We start from the raw sequence: 15,652 nt of genomic DNA on the forward strand, positions 1-15,652 counted from the left end.
GCATTTCCAGCTCGAAACAACACGGCCAGTGCAACTGCAAAGATCCTGGTAGAGCATATTTTCTCATGGTGGGGCATCCCAAAGGAGATCGACTCAGACCACGGCCAGCGCTTCATCGGAGAAGTCACAAAAGGGGTGTGCCAGGCCCTGGGAATCAAGCAAAAGCTTCACATCACAGGGCATTTCCAGAAACCCACCTCAGCAGAGGGGCCCAATCAACCACTGAAGACAGCACTGAGGAAGCTCGTGAACCAGCAAAGAAAAGACTGGGATCAGAAGCTCCCACTGATCCTGCTGGCGTTACGGGGGGCCATGGCATCTCAAGCACTTTCTTCCCAAAAATTGCCTCCTGCAAGAGACCCGAAGCTTCTGGAACACTGGTGGCAAGGAGGGGAGCCCCCGGCTGAACTGCAGCCCCGCGTGCTGATGGACAGGTGGGTCCAGGACATGCTGAGGACAGTGTCAGCCACGTACCACCAGCTCGCCTCAGTGCAGGAGACCAAAATCCCCAAGATGGATAAGCAGCTGGGAGTGCTACTGCGCCCCACGGAGTGGAACACAGGGGACCTGGTAATGTATCGAGAGGTTAGAGAGAAGAACCAGGTGCTGGAACCCCAATGGATGGGGCCCGTTAGGGTTGTGAACAAGGCCAGCCCCTCCGTGTACCAGGTAGAAATCAGAAAGGGGACAAAAAGGCAGGGAAAATGGCTTCATTCTTCACAATTAAAAGCATGGAAGGGAAACTAACGGGGCTGGAGAGCCCTCCTTGCTTATGTTTTGCAGATAAAGGAAAATGGAAGGCGATTGTGATCGGCGGGAAGGGCGAACTTCGTGGCATCACCAGCCCTGTTTTTGCTGCGGGGAAAATGCTTTCAAATTTGTGATTGCGGGATTTACTTTGCTTTCTGGTATGTGCATAGCGCTGAGCACCCAATGTGCCCAACCAACCCATCAGCACCTTGAACAAACAGTCATTCGTTCCCACTTGGAAAGGCACCATGACAGACAGGCCACAGCCCAGCACAGGGTTAGGAGGTACACAAAAGCTGAGACCAATTGGCCCTGGTCTCAAGCTTACATAAAATATACGGGAAGCATGGGGTTAAATTCTGACATGGGCTTAAATTTGTCAACGGTGGTTATGCATGGGACAGAGGTGTACTTGGAAAATGAGTGGAGCTGGGATAGCACAAACAGACTTCCACAGCTGCTGGGGAGGGTGGGACAGCAAATAAAGGTGGGGTGCAGGCTAATTAATGCATCCACTCACCAAGCAGTAACTCAAATCTCTGTAACTGAAATAAAAACTAATAAGAATCAGAAAAAAGACTGTGCTGTGGAAAAATTGGACTGCTGGCACAACTTTACTTTGGTCCAGCCAGTCTTTGTGGTCTGCCTCTGGGCAGATCACAGCGTGGGGCTGTCCTTTAAATTCGAGATCAGCACCACGACACCCTCCTTTGCTGCCATTAAGATCTCAAAGTGCCATTTTTTGGCCTGGCATGCAGCCCCATATGTTGAAATTGGCAACCAGGTAAAATTGGAAATTAAATACTCCCAAGAAAGTGTAACTGATCTGATGCAAATTGATGGCACCACCGTGACGGTAACTGCCCCGAATGGCCGCAAGTGGGTCATTCCAGTGAGGTGCCTCCACGAGAACAAAACACTTACTATATCTGAATTAGGCATGGAGGCTTCATGGTATAATCAGGATTATGGACGCTGTCCACACCTGCTCATAACCCTCCAGGTATGGTGTCAAGGAAACCTGAACGTAGAAATGTCCCACGAGCTCGGAGGAAAGTGGTGGATAGGAGGCCCTGAAGGATTTAAAAAAGAGTTTTCCATCATTGCTGTCTTGCGCCCTTTTGTTTCCAAAATAGGTCCTTATGTAGTGAAGAAAAATCACATCCAAGAGCTGTTGACTGGCCCTGTCCGGTCACTGAAGAAGGTAGTGTTGTCTCTGTCCACTGTTAATATTTCCTCTGTCAGACCACACTGTGCCCCCTTCCTATCCACCCTCCACACGGGCTGGCTGGCGTGGCTGCACAGCCGCTCCCTCCAGGGCACCCGGGACAGGAGAGACCTGCTGGCCACAGTGCTGGGAGGAGGAGGTGCTGGGTTGGGAGTCCTCAACAGCATGAATGCTGAGGTCTTGGCAAACAAGCTGGAGGCTGTCACCTCGGGTATGCAGAGCCTCCTCAGGCCTCTGAATTCATCCCTGACCAGCCTTGGGATGGGGCAGTGGCTCGTGTCAGAGGTGTTGCCCACATGGGAACAAATAGATGAGAAAGACCATCAAGTGCTGTTGAGAGCACTGGGCATTGAACAAAGTAACATCTCCCTTGCTCTGAGCTGCATCCAGGCCCAGGTGTGGGTGCAGAGTGTCGTTGCAGGTATCCTGAGAGACGGCGACAACGGTGTCCTCCCCACCGAGATCCGAAAGATCGTGTGGGACGCGGCCACAGAGAAGGAGCGGCAGCTCCAAGCCTGGTGGAGGCTCGTCAACTTCACCCATGACCAGGCCCTCAACGCAGTCATTGCCCACGTCCTCACTGTGGCGGAGGCTCGCATCGAAAAGGTTTACCCCATCGTGGCCCTGGGGGTTAACACAAACGGGTCTGTGGTCTACCCCCTGGACCACCGCATGTGGGCGAGGGTGTCTGATGGGAAATGGCAGACGGTAGATCTGGAAGCCTGCATTTTGGAAAGGGGGCTGGGATTCATATGCGAAGATGATGCCCTTAAGGCGAGTGACGTGTGCTTTGACACCAAAGAAGGGGTGTGTCACTTTGAGATCAATCCCCAGAGCAGTAATAAAACCGCGCTAGTGTACGTAGGGAAAGGGTGCGTGTGCTTCAGAACGATGTGTAAATACGTGCAAATTAATGAGGCTTATAATCAGACCGTGTTTAACAACTCAAATATGTGTGCTTGCAATGTAGCTACTATTAGAGGCTGTGATTTTGTGTATAAACCACCTGTGTTTACTAGCCAGTTGCTAATCAGAAACTACACCTTGTATCGTAGTATAACCCCCACCCCCATCGGTATGGATTTGTCACTTGTAAAAGAAATGTTAGAGCATGAAAATTTACAGCAGCTGCTAGAAAATGCCAAGGCCAAAGCTAAAAAGATCCTAATAACTGTTCACCATGATGGCAATGTTATAAAACAGGTAATGGAGCGAATTAAGAGGGCGGGAGATCATCACTGGTGGGAAATTTTTTTTGGCTGGTCCCCCACGGCCACTGGCATTTTCAATGCGCTGCTGCACCCCATTGTAGTTATACTGCTAATGCAAATCAGTGTGTGCTTTGCCATGGTAGTCACTTGTTACTGGATGAGGCAGGTGAGGCTCTGCATTCGAAAACAGGTGAAAACAGTGGAGGCCAAGCGCATCCTAAAATAGTCAAGGGCAAGACTGGGTTGGCCTCTGTGTTTGCCACCAAGAAGAACTTCTAGCTCCGCTGTTGGCTGCAACCCAGTAGGCGTTGAGCGGTGGGGACACATGCCATGCCAGACCTTGATGTGAAGGATGGTCTCCTCTGTTATTAGAGGGCCATCCAGGAGAGGACAGGCCAAGCAGCCTGTAGTTGGCATCAGAATCACAGAATCGCTGAGGTTGGAAGGGACCTCTTGAGTCCAAAACCACCTGCTCAAGCAGGGTCACCTAGAGCAGATTGCCCAGGATTGAGTCCAGCTGGGCTTTGATTATCTCCACAGACAGAGCCTCCACAACCTCTCTGAGCAAACTTGTGTCACTGTTTGATCACCCTCACAGTAAAAGTGCAAGAGTTAGAATAAGTAGCTTGTTTTTGAACCTCTCATTCCCAAATGCTAGTGCAAAGAAGCTGCTCTTGTGTGATTTAAGACTCCTTAAGCAGAGGAGACGGGTAAAGAAAGCCAAGGACAGTGTTTTTGGAAGGAAAGAGAAGAAAGCATAACACCTGATCTTGGGAAAGCACCCACTGAAGACAGCAGGGGTGTGACCAGCCTCAAAGACTTGGAAAGAAGGTAAAAGACGAGCAGAACCGGAGACCCCGTAATCACCTTGGACTTACAGGAGCTGAATCCACATGGACCTTTGCAGCAACTACCTCCAGATTCCCAAGACGTCTGGCCAATGGATTGGTGAGATCTTGTTTTTGGAGCCTGGACATCACCGCTTTGCTTCGCTTAGTTGTGCATGTACTCAATAAATCTGCCTGTTAGAGAATGGACTGTCTGTCTGTCTGTCTGTTCGTTCAGTTGCCGCCCCCCAGCTTCTCACTGCCCAGGCTTGTAGCTTTGGCTACGCTGGTAGAGACAGACACCAGACACCAGAAAAGGTGTGGGTTATTTCTCCTTTATAGGCCCAAATCCCTCACTCACTTTTTGTCTGCAGAATATTCACTGAAACACAAAGATTCCTCCCTTGGGTTGAGGAGTGGAGCTCTGAGCCCAGTGCACAAACCCACTTCCCTCTCCCCATTGTGCCTCTCCCAACTTGTATCACTGCCCTGCCTCTTAATCCAGAGGGAGTCTTAAAATATACATATGGGGTCTCAAACTATTTTAAAACACTGGAAATTTCAAAAACTAGATTAACCACCTAATTTCCAGCCCATGTTTTTGATCTCATCTCAGAGGTTCTGCTCTCTCTGTGAATGGGGCAGAAGTCGGGAGGGGGGATTACACAGACAAAATGCCCTTTGCAATCCAGGGTGAAATAAATAGATAAAGGCCTTTAATCCAGCAGGCACTGGGGCAGAAAGGTACCAAACACATAATTTAACCCAAGGAGCCTGTTCTCCATTAGTTAAAAACTGATAAATGACTTTAAAACCCCACTTTTCATGATCACCAACAAGTGCAAAGAAACATAGCATTGGTTTTTTAAAAAAATGCAGAACTTCATTAAAGAAATTTCTCCTTAAAAACACACGTTACAACCGAGCTGACAAAAATGTGAATAAATAAATCACTGTCTAAACCCACAGGAACCTCAAACACATCCCCTTCACCCCTGGGATGGGAGGTTGAACTCTCCCTACAGCCCTCTCACCTGTCTGGGAAAGGTCCAGTGCCTGGTCCCCTCTATGTTTTGCTTCTCCCTTCATTTTCTCCATCACGAAGCCTCACAAAAAACAATAGTCATTTTGGTTAAAGCACATTTCTTACTTGTTAACACTTTACATGTTTCATGAGATTTATTTTCCCAGTGAATAATTACCCTTTCATGCAAAGCCTCTACCCCTTGAACCTGTTTTGGGAGCCTGTAGGGGAAAAAGGAACCACAGAAAATTCACATTATCCACCCTTCAGTCCCAAACTTGCACCGTGAGAGTGTGGCACAGCAGAGGTTGGCCCTGGGATGATGGTGTAGCCATAGTGGAAGGGGTTCCTACACCTACACACAGTTTTTAGCTGAGCACAGACCCCTGCACGGCTGCTGGATGTGGCAGCAGCATCCTCTGCAGCTGCACCGAGCTGCTGCTCTCTGCAGAGCTGGCACACGTGTGTGCACGTGGGGTTGGAAAGTTTACAAAATTATGAAGTTTCCCCCCCTTTACTGTCATTTGTTTATCACCACAAACCAAGGAGGGCTGTTTGCACAGCAGCAGCTGCATGACTGTGGCTGTGACACACTCAAGGTGTAGTCTGGGGACAGGACCTCAACCCAGAAGCTTTGTCTGCTTTGCCAGCAGTTTCAGTATGTCCTAGAAAAGATTCTACCCAAACTTGTCTCCTTTTCTGAGCTAAATGGGCAACAAAAATGGATTTATTCCCTGGTGGTTTTGCTGCTGTCCTCTCTGCTCTGGGGCAGGGGGGACTCTGTCTGTGTAGTACCTGGAAGCTGTGGCCTGTGGAAGCCCCCAACCCACCCACAATGCTCTGGCTTTCCTTGGCTCCAACTAGGCAGATTAAAGAGGCAGTTTCAGCTCTAGCCCAGCCTGGCTCTGCTTTAAGCTGTGAACAGGTCACTCACCCCACTGTCTGACCCTGTGGCAGTAATTCAGATTAACTTCTGAAGAATTAGGGGTTAAGGTGCTGCTGAAAACCAGTTTTGACTCAAATGGAACAAGTGGTGTAAAGACAAGCCTTGGTGGAACACCAGACCTGCTGGGATCCCCTGAAGAGTCTAAAAAAAAGCCCACAAGGGACAAAAAGGTATTAAACACATAATTTAACCCAAGGAGCCTGCTCTCCATGCAGAGCATCTGCTTATCTCTGGGTATACCTCATGGGACTGCAGGCACTGATAGACCTTTCCTGCTGCTGCAGAGGATCCTGCTGGCTTTGGAATGTGCCCTGCAGTCACACAGAGGTGCCACAGCAGGTCCTTACTCCATTTGAGCAGACATGGAGAGTCTCCATCTCCTCCAAAGCAAAGGTGAGTGGCTACAAGGAGATATCTGATCATGGCTGCATGGGGTAAAGACCTACCAGCTACTCTGAACCTAAACATCCCACATGGGGTCAAATCAAATGCAGAAGGAATTTGCTCCTGTTTTTCCCCTGCTTAGGCTTTTATTTGAGCATGTTGCTCAGAAAAAGCTCAGACTTTGATTTCCTATACATGTGCACTGCATTTTCACATAAACATTCAGTAGAGATTGGAACTTTTTGAGGGGTTCTGCCTCTGAAGCCCTGAAGACTACCAAGGTTCATTTCAACCTCCTTGGGCAGGGCCAGGTGGGCAGATTCCTCTGTCAGTCCTGCCTCCTCAAACCCATCATCAGCATTTTGACCCAAGTCACTCTCCAGTGTAAAACTTTAGACTCAAAGCTTGGCCATTGCTCTCCTTTTTCTGCTCTTTCCCCCTCTTTTTTCCCTCTTTCCCATCTCTAACTTTTATCCCCTTCCACCACTGGGTGCTTTCCACCTTCCTCAAAACCAGTTTTCTTGCTTGTTGAGCATGCCTGTCACTTGAGATTGTCCTTCAGGAGTGAGAAAGCCCCAGGGACAGAGTTATACAGTAATGTAAGCACAGTGGACTATATCCTGGCTGATAATGGTTTATTATGTATGGGCACGATGGAAGAAATGAGGTTTAGGAGGAGGAATAAAGAAGAGCATCAGGGCTCAGAGGCACAATGAGGAGAGCTGGTTTGAGAGCTATAACCCTGGGTAGCTCATTTGGGATGTGGGACAGATTCTGGCCTGTGTTGATTTTTCTCTGTTTCAGAGAGTCCCAGCAAAATTCTGTGATGTGCCAGCACTCAGCATGAAGGGAGTTGCTTGATTTATTCCTCACAGCAGCCTCAGGAAGCGATCAGATATACATCAGCCATGCTCAGAAGGGTCATGAATAACTCAGCAGGGAATTAGTTTACTATTAGGAGTGGTGAAATGACTGAAGTTGTATCCTGCACAGGGAATTATTATGGGTTCACTCATTTTCCTGAAACACAAAACACAACAATTTCCAGTTCTGACAGTTATTTATCATTAGGATGACTGTTGAATTTGGCAAAGCTAACACAAGAGTGTCATTAAGAATTAAGCCTTCTACAGCAAGGGGGCAATCAAAATTCCCTCATTCCTCCAGCTGCTCTCAGCAGCTTCACCAGTGGATGAGAGTCACAGGTACTTGGAAAGAGAACAGAAAGACATGAGGTTATTTGGAATAGTGCAGGCTAGAAGATATATGGGGGCAAAATACCTGCCTTAAAAACCCTTGCATTATCCTTGCTCTCCATTAGCAGTAATGCTACAAAGATGCCTGCTTGTCTATGTTTGCCTGAGCAAATGGCATCAGAATATCTGTAAAACATCGTTAAAAAAAAGAAAAAGAAAAATATAAATGCTTATTTGCCTTAACATCACACCCACCAATGAACAAGAAAGCTTTACCACAACAGCAGTGGTATGCCTTTCCTCGCTTCCTTCATGCTTGATCAGAAACCTCATTGATGATCTTAACCCAGTGATTTGCCAGAGCTAACACAGAGCAGTAAAATCATAATGAAAGATGACGCAGCTGTAAAAAGAGCATTGGATAGTGGGTAAGACCACACAGGGGAGGGAGAGATGGACACCAGCGTGTTGTCTCTGCCCCCTTTCCTTCACCAGCTGGTGCTTCTCGCTGTTTTGAGCACGGAGTGGGAAGATGAAAGGCAAGCAGTGCACTGGTGTTCATACCCCGTGCCCGGTGAGCCCCCCTGTTTGCCCTGCACCGCAGGCAGAGGGCTGGCTCTGCTCAGGCTGGGTGACACCACACCTTCACCACAGGCACAGGGCTGGCTCTGCTCAGGCTGGGTGACACCACACCTTCACCACAGGCACAGCGCTGGGGTCGGCACCCAGCACCCCTGCACCTGTGTGGTTTGATTGCTGCATTTGTTGAGCTGGAAAAAAAAAATAGAGAAGAATAAAAAGAGCTGTAAACAAACCAGAAGGCAGTCAGCGAAGCAGCTGGCATCACCTTCTCCATCTGATTTGAGAGGGACTTTTCTTAAAGCAAAGCCCTTCCATAAAATCCTCTCATTTTAAGGGCACTTCTGAGGAAATGAATCTGTCTACTTGCTTAGGCTGTGAGTACAGGGGCCCTCAGAGAGTGACACAGAATAACTTAGCAGGGAAGAGACTAATCCTGGGAGTTTACAAAAAATACCATAGATTTGCAAGTGCTTGAACAGACAAAAATGTCAGCAATGCCAGCTGCTGACCATTCACAGAAGCACCCAAAATCCAGACTTTATACAAATCTGATGTTGTTTTGCAGGATACAACTCTGCTATCATGGTGTTGGTTTCACATCAGCTTCCCAGGTATTCTCCTCACCCTGAGTATGACAGCGTGGAGCAGGGAAGGAGCTCATGTGTGAAGGAATTGCTGATGGACACTCAAGTTTGAGCACTACACGCAATACAGGTGCCTTACCAAGGGGCCCTGAGGTCTCTGCATCATGGGCACCACTGACAGGAGCTACTGGGCAAAGGAACCTCTGTGCACACACAGGTGTCACTGAAGGCAAGCCCAGGTGCTGCCTGAGAGGAACCCACATGAGCTGAATGCATCCGGCCTGGTCTCCTCATCTGGACTCGTGTGAAACTGCAGCATCAAAACTTCTACTGACACCAAGAAGTGGGGAAAAAGAGCCAAACCTGGCAAGCTGCTGAGAAATTTCACATTTCAGTGGTCACACACCACTTTGCCTGAGTGACTCATTTGTCCAAACAGAGATGCAACAAATTTTCTGGTGTCGCAGCAACACTGGGAGTGCAAAGCAAGAGAGAGAGCATTACTGGGTGAAGCTGAGCAAGGCAGAGTGATTTGCTTTATGTTTCTTTTAAGCATGAGAGATGACTATTGCCCCAACATAAGAAGTATATGGACCTATTAGAGCAAGTCCTGAGGAGGCCATGAAGATGCTCGGAGGGCTGGAGCACCTCTGCTGTGGGGACAGGCTGAGAGAGCTGGGGTTATTCAGCCTAGAAAAGGGCAGACTTCGAGGAGACTTTCTAGCACCTTTCTTCACCTAAAGGGGCTAAAAGAGAGCTGGAAAATGGCTTTTTACAAGGGCATGGAGTTATAGGACAGTGGGGAATGGCTTCACACTAAAAGAGGGTGGATTTAGATTAAATCTTAGGAAGAAATTCTTTACTGTGAGGGTGGTGAGGAACTCGACCAGGTTGCCCAGAGAAGCTGTGGATACCCCATGCCTGGAAGTGTTCAAGGCCAGGTTGGATGGGGTGTGGAACAGCCTGGTCTAGTGGAAGGTGTCCCTGCCAATGGCAGTGGGGCTGGAACTAGATGGTCTTTAAGGTCCCTTCCAACCCACATCTATGATTTCAAAAAGGCAGAAGATGGGGTAGGAAAGAACCCAGCTTATGCTGAAAGCCCCCCCAGGTTTCTCCCATCGTGCTCTTGAGGCACAGACTTCATTTGCACATGAATTCAAATTAGTGTAAGGATACAGACTTCAGAGTTTTGATTAACACTCTGAGGAGAACCTGCATGTTTGCCACTGACATGTCACTGACATAGAAATCATAATTTCTACTGACTACAAAAGGTTTTGCCACTGTGGCTCAGAAATAGCATCAAGAGAAACTGATGTAATGCAGTGCTAAAAGAAACATTTTGATGGAAAAAGCCTAGCTGTGAGCAAGAGGTATCAAAGTCAATATATTTCTCACACATCATGATATTATCAATAACTGTGGTCCAGCCTGTGGAACTTGAATTTATAATGCAGGTGGTTTAGAAACATTTAGCACTGAGCTTTGGGAAAAACAACTTCATTTCAGCTGTTAGGTTAGTGCTCAGAACATTACTGGGAACAGTTTCATTGTTAATTCTAAGAAATCCTACTTCACTTTAAAGGTTTCTTTTAAATCTCTCCTCTCTCCTACACAAAAGCATTTTCAGTTTTGTTTTATTTTTCAGAGAGAAAAAAAATAAATGTACCACTTCTTTCACAATTCCCTAACTGAGAATCTGGTTTTATTTCAAACTTTCATATCTCAGGTAGAGAAACAGCAAGGACCTGAACCTGTCAATGCAAGAAGAAAAAGTTTGTGGTTTTTCCAGGAGTTGTTAAATATCAATTCTGCAACGAAGCCCAACTGTGAGACAAGTGGTACCCAGCACATTGTGCAAGGTGGGCTCCCACAGATGTTCAGGACTTGTGGATATGTCAGTCATTTGTGGAAATTTTGACTTATGCCCACATTCACCCTTCCATGCTGGAGCAGGATTGACTGGCAGCACACACCCAGGAGCAAAGCTGGGCAGTCAGTTTGTTGTAGCTCTCTGAAATGAAAAGAGGATTTTCCTAAATTCAACAGGAATCAATGCCTAAACCTTTGCTTTGCTAGAAAAAAACCCTGGTTGAAATAGCACTTAATTGCTTTCAACTGTCAACTGAGCTCTGAAATGGAGATGAGGAACACTGTTGCTCTTTTTCCAAAGCTGTCCCACAGAAAGATTTATGGCACTGTACTTATTTACAGTTTCCTATTTATTTATTTTTTTTGTGACCTATTTTTGCGACACCTGTTTCGTCACCAGTTTAAGGATGTAATCAAGAACTGCTACAGCTGGTTGGGGTTAAAAAGATACTGTGCTTAGCTACTCACCCCCTCCCTCTGAAAAGAGAAGCAAGATGGGAAACAGCTACAGCTGGAGAGACACCAGCAGATCTGGCAGGGCTCTAACCTCCTCCCTGAGGTCATTTCCACCAGTGGGTGTGAAAAAGAACCAGCAGCTATAATGTGTTAAGGTTAAAAAAGCTGCAGCTGGAAAGGCTCATCTGGCAAAGGTTAAAAAAGCTGCAGCTGGAAGGGCTCATCTGGCACCGCATTCATGGCAAGTTGTAAATCACAGGAGAAGCTTGTGGAAAGGCTGGAAAGAGAATCCAGATCTCCCAGTCCTCACCCTGGTGTTTTCATCTTGGTGTCCTGGCAGATAAACACAGCCATTAAAAACACTGTCAGCTTCCATGCTGTGGGATGACAGTGCTGAAAAAAATCTAATTTATTTAAATTGTCCTGGTTCTCTAACTCGCTCAAGCAGCCGTTTTACACCACGGTCTGACGCCACAGACATGGTACATTTGAGATGCAGCTCAAGGTGTTGTATTTGGATGATGCACACTGATTTTGGTTGGATGTCCCTCAGTTTTTATAGAAACACACTTGGTCAAGTTGGGAGGGTGGATGTGGCAAGGACATGGCCCATCAGCCAGCAGTGGGGTCAACTTGGCAGGTGCTGATGTTCCCCGTGTGCCTCTGAAACCACAGCCTGAGTTCAGGGCACAATAGGTGACTTCAAGTTCTCCCTTTCTTCACGAGATTTCAGATGAGAACTTTTCACTGTGGAAAGAACTTCTTGCTCACCTCACATGACTCAGAGACGTCCTGTTTCAATTGTGGCCTCTTTCAGGCAGACCCTGCACGAGGATCTCACTACAGATTTTTCACATACTGCAGCCTGTCATGAAACCGAAGTATAAAAAGTTATAAAAAGGGAAACAACTATAAAAAAGTGACACTATTTTGCAGATTAGCACATTCATGTCACTCTTCATAGGACAGAGAATGTCACAGCTCTGTTCAGTGATGAGTATCTGGGCTCCACTGTGTTCATTGAACAAGCAATTCCAATGCTTTCAGGCATTTCCTGTTTTTCCTGCTCCCTCAGAAGAGTGGTCTCACCTCCCTCTAATGTCAGCTGTCCTTTTGGGGAGTTTGAGCCAATCTGTTTGCCTGTGAGTGACAGCACAGGGACATAAGGATGTCCCAGGAATGGTAACCTCCAGGAGAAAGGAGGGAAGCTGGCAGCAGTAGCAGTTTGCTTCAGGGGCACAGCATGGACAGGAAAAACTGCCAGAATCCCCTTCTGCACCATTTGTAGCTGAAACAAGAGGTCTTGGAAGAAGTAGTTACTTGATCCCAGGTGACCTGGTGAACCAGGGACAGAGACAGAATTGAAATGCAGGAGTCTTCATTCAAGCTCAGTTTCAAACAGCAGCTTTAACCTTGGTTTTGTGCTCTGCTACATGTACACAGTTCTACTTTGCCTTTTTGTTGTACAGCAGTTCTCCCACAAAGCCAAGCAGCACATGAGTTTACCAAACAAGGAGGCAGATCAAATTTAGTGCTGTTGAGCCTTCACAGAGGAACCCTTGTACCTGCACAGGACACTGTTGGCTCCAAGGGTTCTCCAGGCACATCTGCAAGGCTTTCTGCTCAGATGTGACAAAGATCTGTGGCTCCATTCGTTTCTCCAGTCAGAATTGTAATGCTTTGGTAGCTTTAATGGGAGGAAGAGATGAACAGAATTAGCTTTCATTACAGACAGTGTGGATTCCTTTGTCTCTAAGAAGTGAAAAAAGATTTATTTAAGCAAAGGGTAAATAAAGTAATCAATCTCTCTGCCTAGTACTTTAAAATGTCTAGCACATAGATACCTGCTGGTTACAAATGTGAAAGAATAGGAACAGGGAGATTAGGAAGCACATGAACAATAACCATTATTTATGACCTTAGAAAATTGGTTATCACTTACCTAAATTAGAGCTGTAAGTCACTTCTGCTAGATGGGAATCTGCTATGTCTCATTTGCAGCATTTACATCATAGATTACTCGTTTTTTAATGGAAATGTGGCAAGAACATTTCTTTTGGGACCTTATCTTTCATGTCCCCAAGAAACTTTCTTTAGAGTTAATTCTGCACAGTTTGTGCAGCCACTTTCCAGTGGGTGAGCAAGGAGGGTGTGGAGTTCATGTACAGATTTGGGAATGATCACTGAACATACCAAAACCATTTCCTTGTTCTGCCAAATCATGCTTTTTTTCATATTTTCAGGGATGTTAATCTCCTCCTCCTGACTTCCAAAAGTGCAAATCCTGTTTCAAAAGCAAGTAAATTTGCACTTATTGCCCTTCAGTTAGTATGTTCATGGTGTACAAGCACAGTACTACCTTGTGGCCTTTTTGTCTGCTGGAAACTTTTCTTAGTCTAAGTTTTGTTATGGCCACATGGCCTATGGGACCATATGGAGCAAGGGTGCCCAACTAATAACTGTGAAAGACACTGGCCAAATTTGCACAGCCCTATGTGACAGAGTGGCATAAATATCAGAGAGACCTTACAATGTGTAGCTTGCAAAACTCGGTGTCCTGAGAGAGGAGAGAGTCAGTATTTGTCTTACATGTGAGACAAGCTGGAGTGTGGTCCAGCTTATCCCTATAGCAAAGAGCACTTGAAAACCTCCTCAGTAACACCACAGGACAATACAGGCAGCAGCTGGCAGCTTACAACAGCTCACAACTGTCACCAACAGTCGGTGCAAGTAAATTATGATTGAACTCACTCTCTGCACAAGTAAATAATGAGAAAAGCAGTTATTAACTTGTGACTTTAAACTCCCTTGACAGAGAAGCAAAAGCTAAGGAAAGCCAGGGAAAGTGTCCTTGGAAAGATCAGATCTTAGCAAGGAACAAGAGCCACTGAAGAAAGCAGAGGCATTTTCAACCTCAAACAAAGACCAGGAGAGATTAGGAAAGGTGACCAGAACAAGAACCCCATGTATACTTTGAACTTAAACTGAATCCCCGTGGACCTTGGGGTTCAGGTTCCCAGGGCTCCCATCCAATGAACTGTTAGTGGCACTTACATGTCCCTGCTAAGCTTTGTTTAGTTGTTAAGTTTGTCTCCTAGAGGATGGACTAAGTTACTTGACAGCTCAGATGCTGACTACTCAGATGTATAATTTAGCAGCAGCAGGGAAAATCTAAATCCAAAATTGCAATCGATCACAAAAAAAATACAGATTCTTTTAAAAAAATAAAAGCAGATAACATTATTTTTCAGGGTTTTTCAACCTACTTCTTATAATCACTAAACTAAATCTAAGACAAATCAGAGAAAATTCAAGGTTTTGAGGACCCTGGTCTCTACTCCATCCCACACCACAACAGCCCACAACAGAAAGTTTCAGTTGGGAAGATTTACTGAGCACAGCAGCTCAGCACAGGTGCCTCTACAAACAGACTAACCCTGGGGAAAGCACGGCCACAGTGGTGCAAACCAACAGTGTGATGGCTTCCAGATCCCACATCAAGGCTCAGAGGAGCTTTCTTGCAACCTGAAGGCAAGAAGAGAGACACTAAACAGGGGTCTTATGAAATTGCTTTTAAATTATCACCTTTCAGAACTTTAATGCATTTACTCAGTCCAGCAGTTTTCAGTACAACATCACACAGGCTTCAGATCCTCTCACAACCCCAGCTCTGCACAGTGCAGGCTGACAAAGCAATTCCCCTCTTTCTCTTGCCTTTCCCTGCCTGCCACAGGCCCTGTAGAGACTGATGTGTTTCCCATGTCTATGGCTTATTGAAGGTCTCACCCTCGAGTCCTGGGAGCAGCACAAGAGCTTGAACCCATTATGGAATTATAGAATGGTTTGGGTTGGAAGGGAATTTTAAAGATTATCTAGTCCAACCCCCTGCACTAGATCAGGTTGCTCAAAGCTCCATCCAACCTGGCCTTGAACACTTTCAGAGTGAGGGAACCCACAGCTTCTCTGGGCAACCTCTGCCAGTGTCTCACTCACAGTGAAGAATTTCTTCCTAATATCTAATCTAAATCTGCCCTCTTGTTTAAAGCCATTGCCACTTGTCCTATCACTCCGTGACCTTGTCAGAAGTCCCTCTCCAGCTCTCTTGTAGCCCCTGTGGGTACTGGAAGGTGCTAAAAGGTCCACCTGGAGTCTTTTCCAGGCTGAACAACCCCAGCTCTCTCAGCTTGACTCCAGAGCAGAGGGGCTCCAGCCCTCTGAGCATCTTTGTGGCCTCCTCTGGACTTGTTCCAACAGGTCCATGTCCTTCTGATGTTTGGGATCCCAGAGCTGGAGGCAGCACAGCAGGTGAGGTCTCACCAGAGCAGAACAGAGGGGCAGAATCACCTCCCTTAACCCTCTGCCCACACTGCTTTGGATGCAGCCCAGGACACAACTGTCTTTCTGGGCTGCAAGTGCACATTGCTGGCTCATGTTCAGCATCTCATCCCCCAGCACTAAGTCCTTCTTGGCAGGGCTGCTCTCCTTTCATCCCCCTGCCTGGATCTTTCAGGGCATTGTTTGAATCACAAATAGCTTCATTCCAGCACTCCTCCTGTATATTACTTTGAGGGAATGAAGCAGAATATAGCCTC

This window comes from Manacus candei, unplaced genomic scaffold, assembly GCF_025592945.1.
Source record: "Manacus candei isolate 608988 ecotype Guabito, Panama unplaced genomic scaffold, ASM2559294v1 h1tg000048l, whole genome shotgun sequence".
Classification (NCBI taxonomy): Eukaryota; Metazoa; Chordata; class Aves; order Passeriformes; family Pipridae; genus Manacus; species Manacus candei.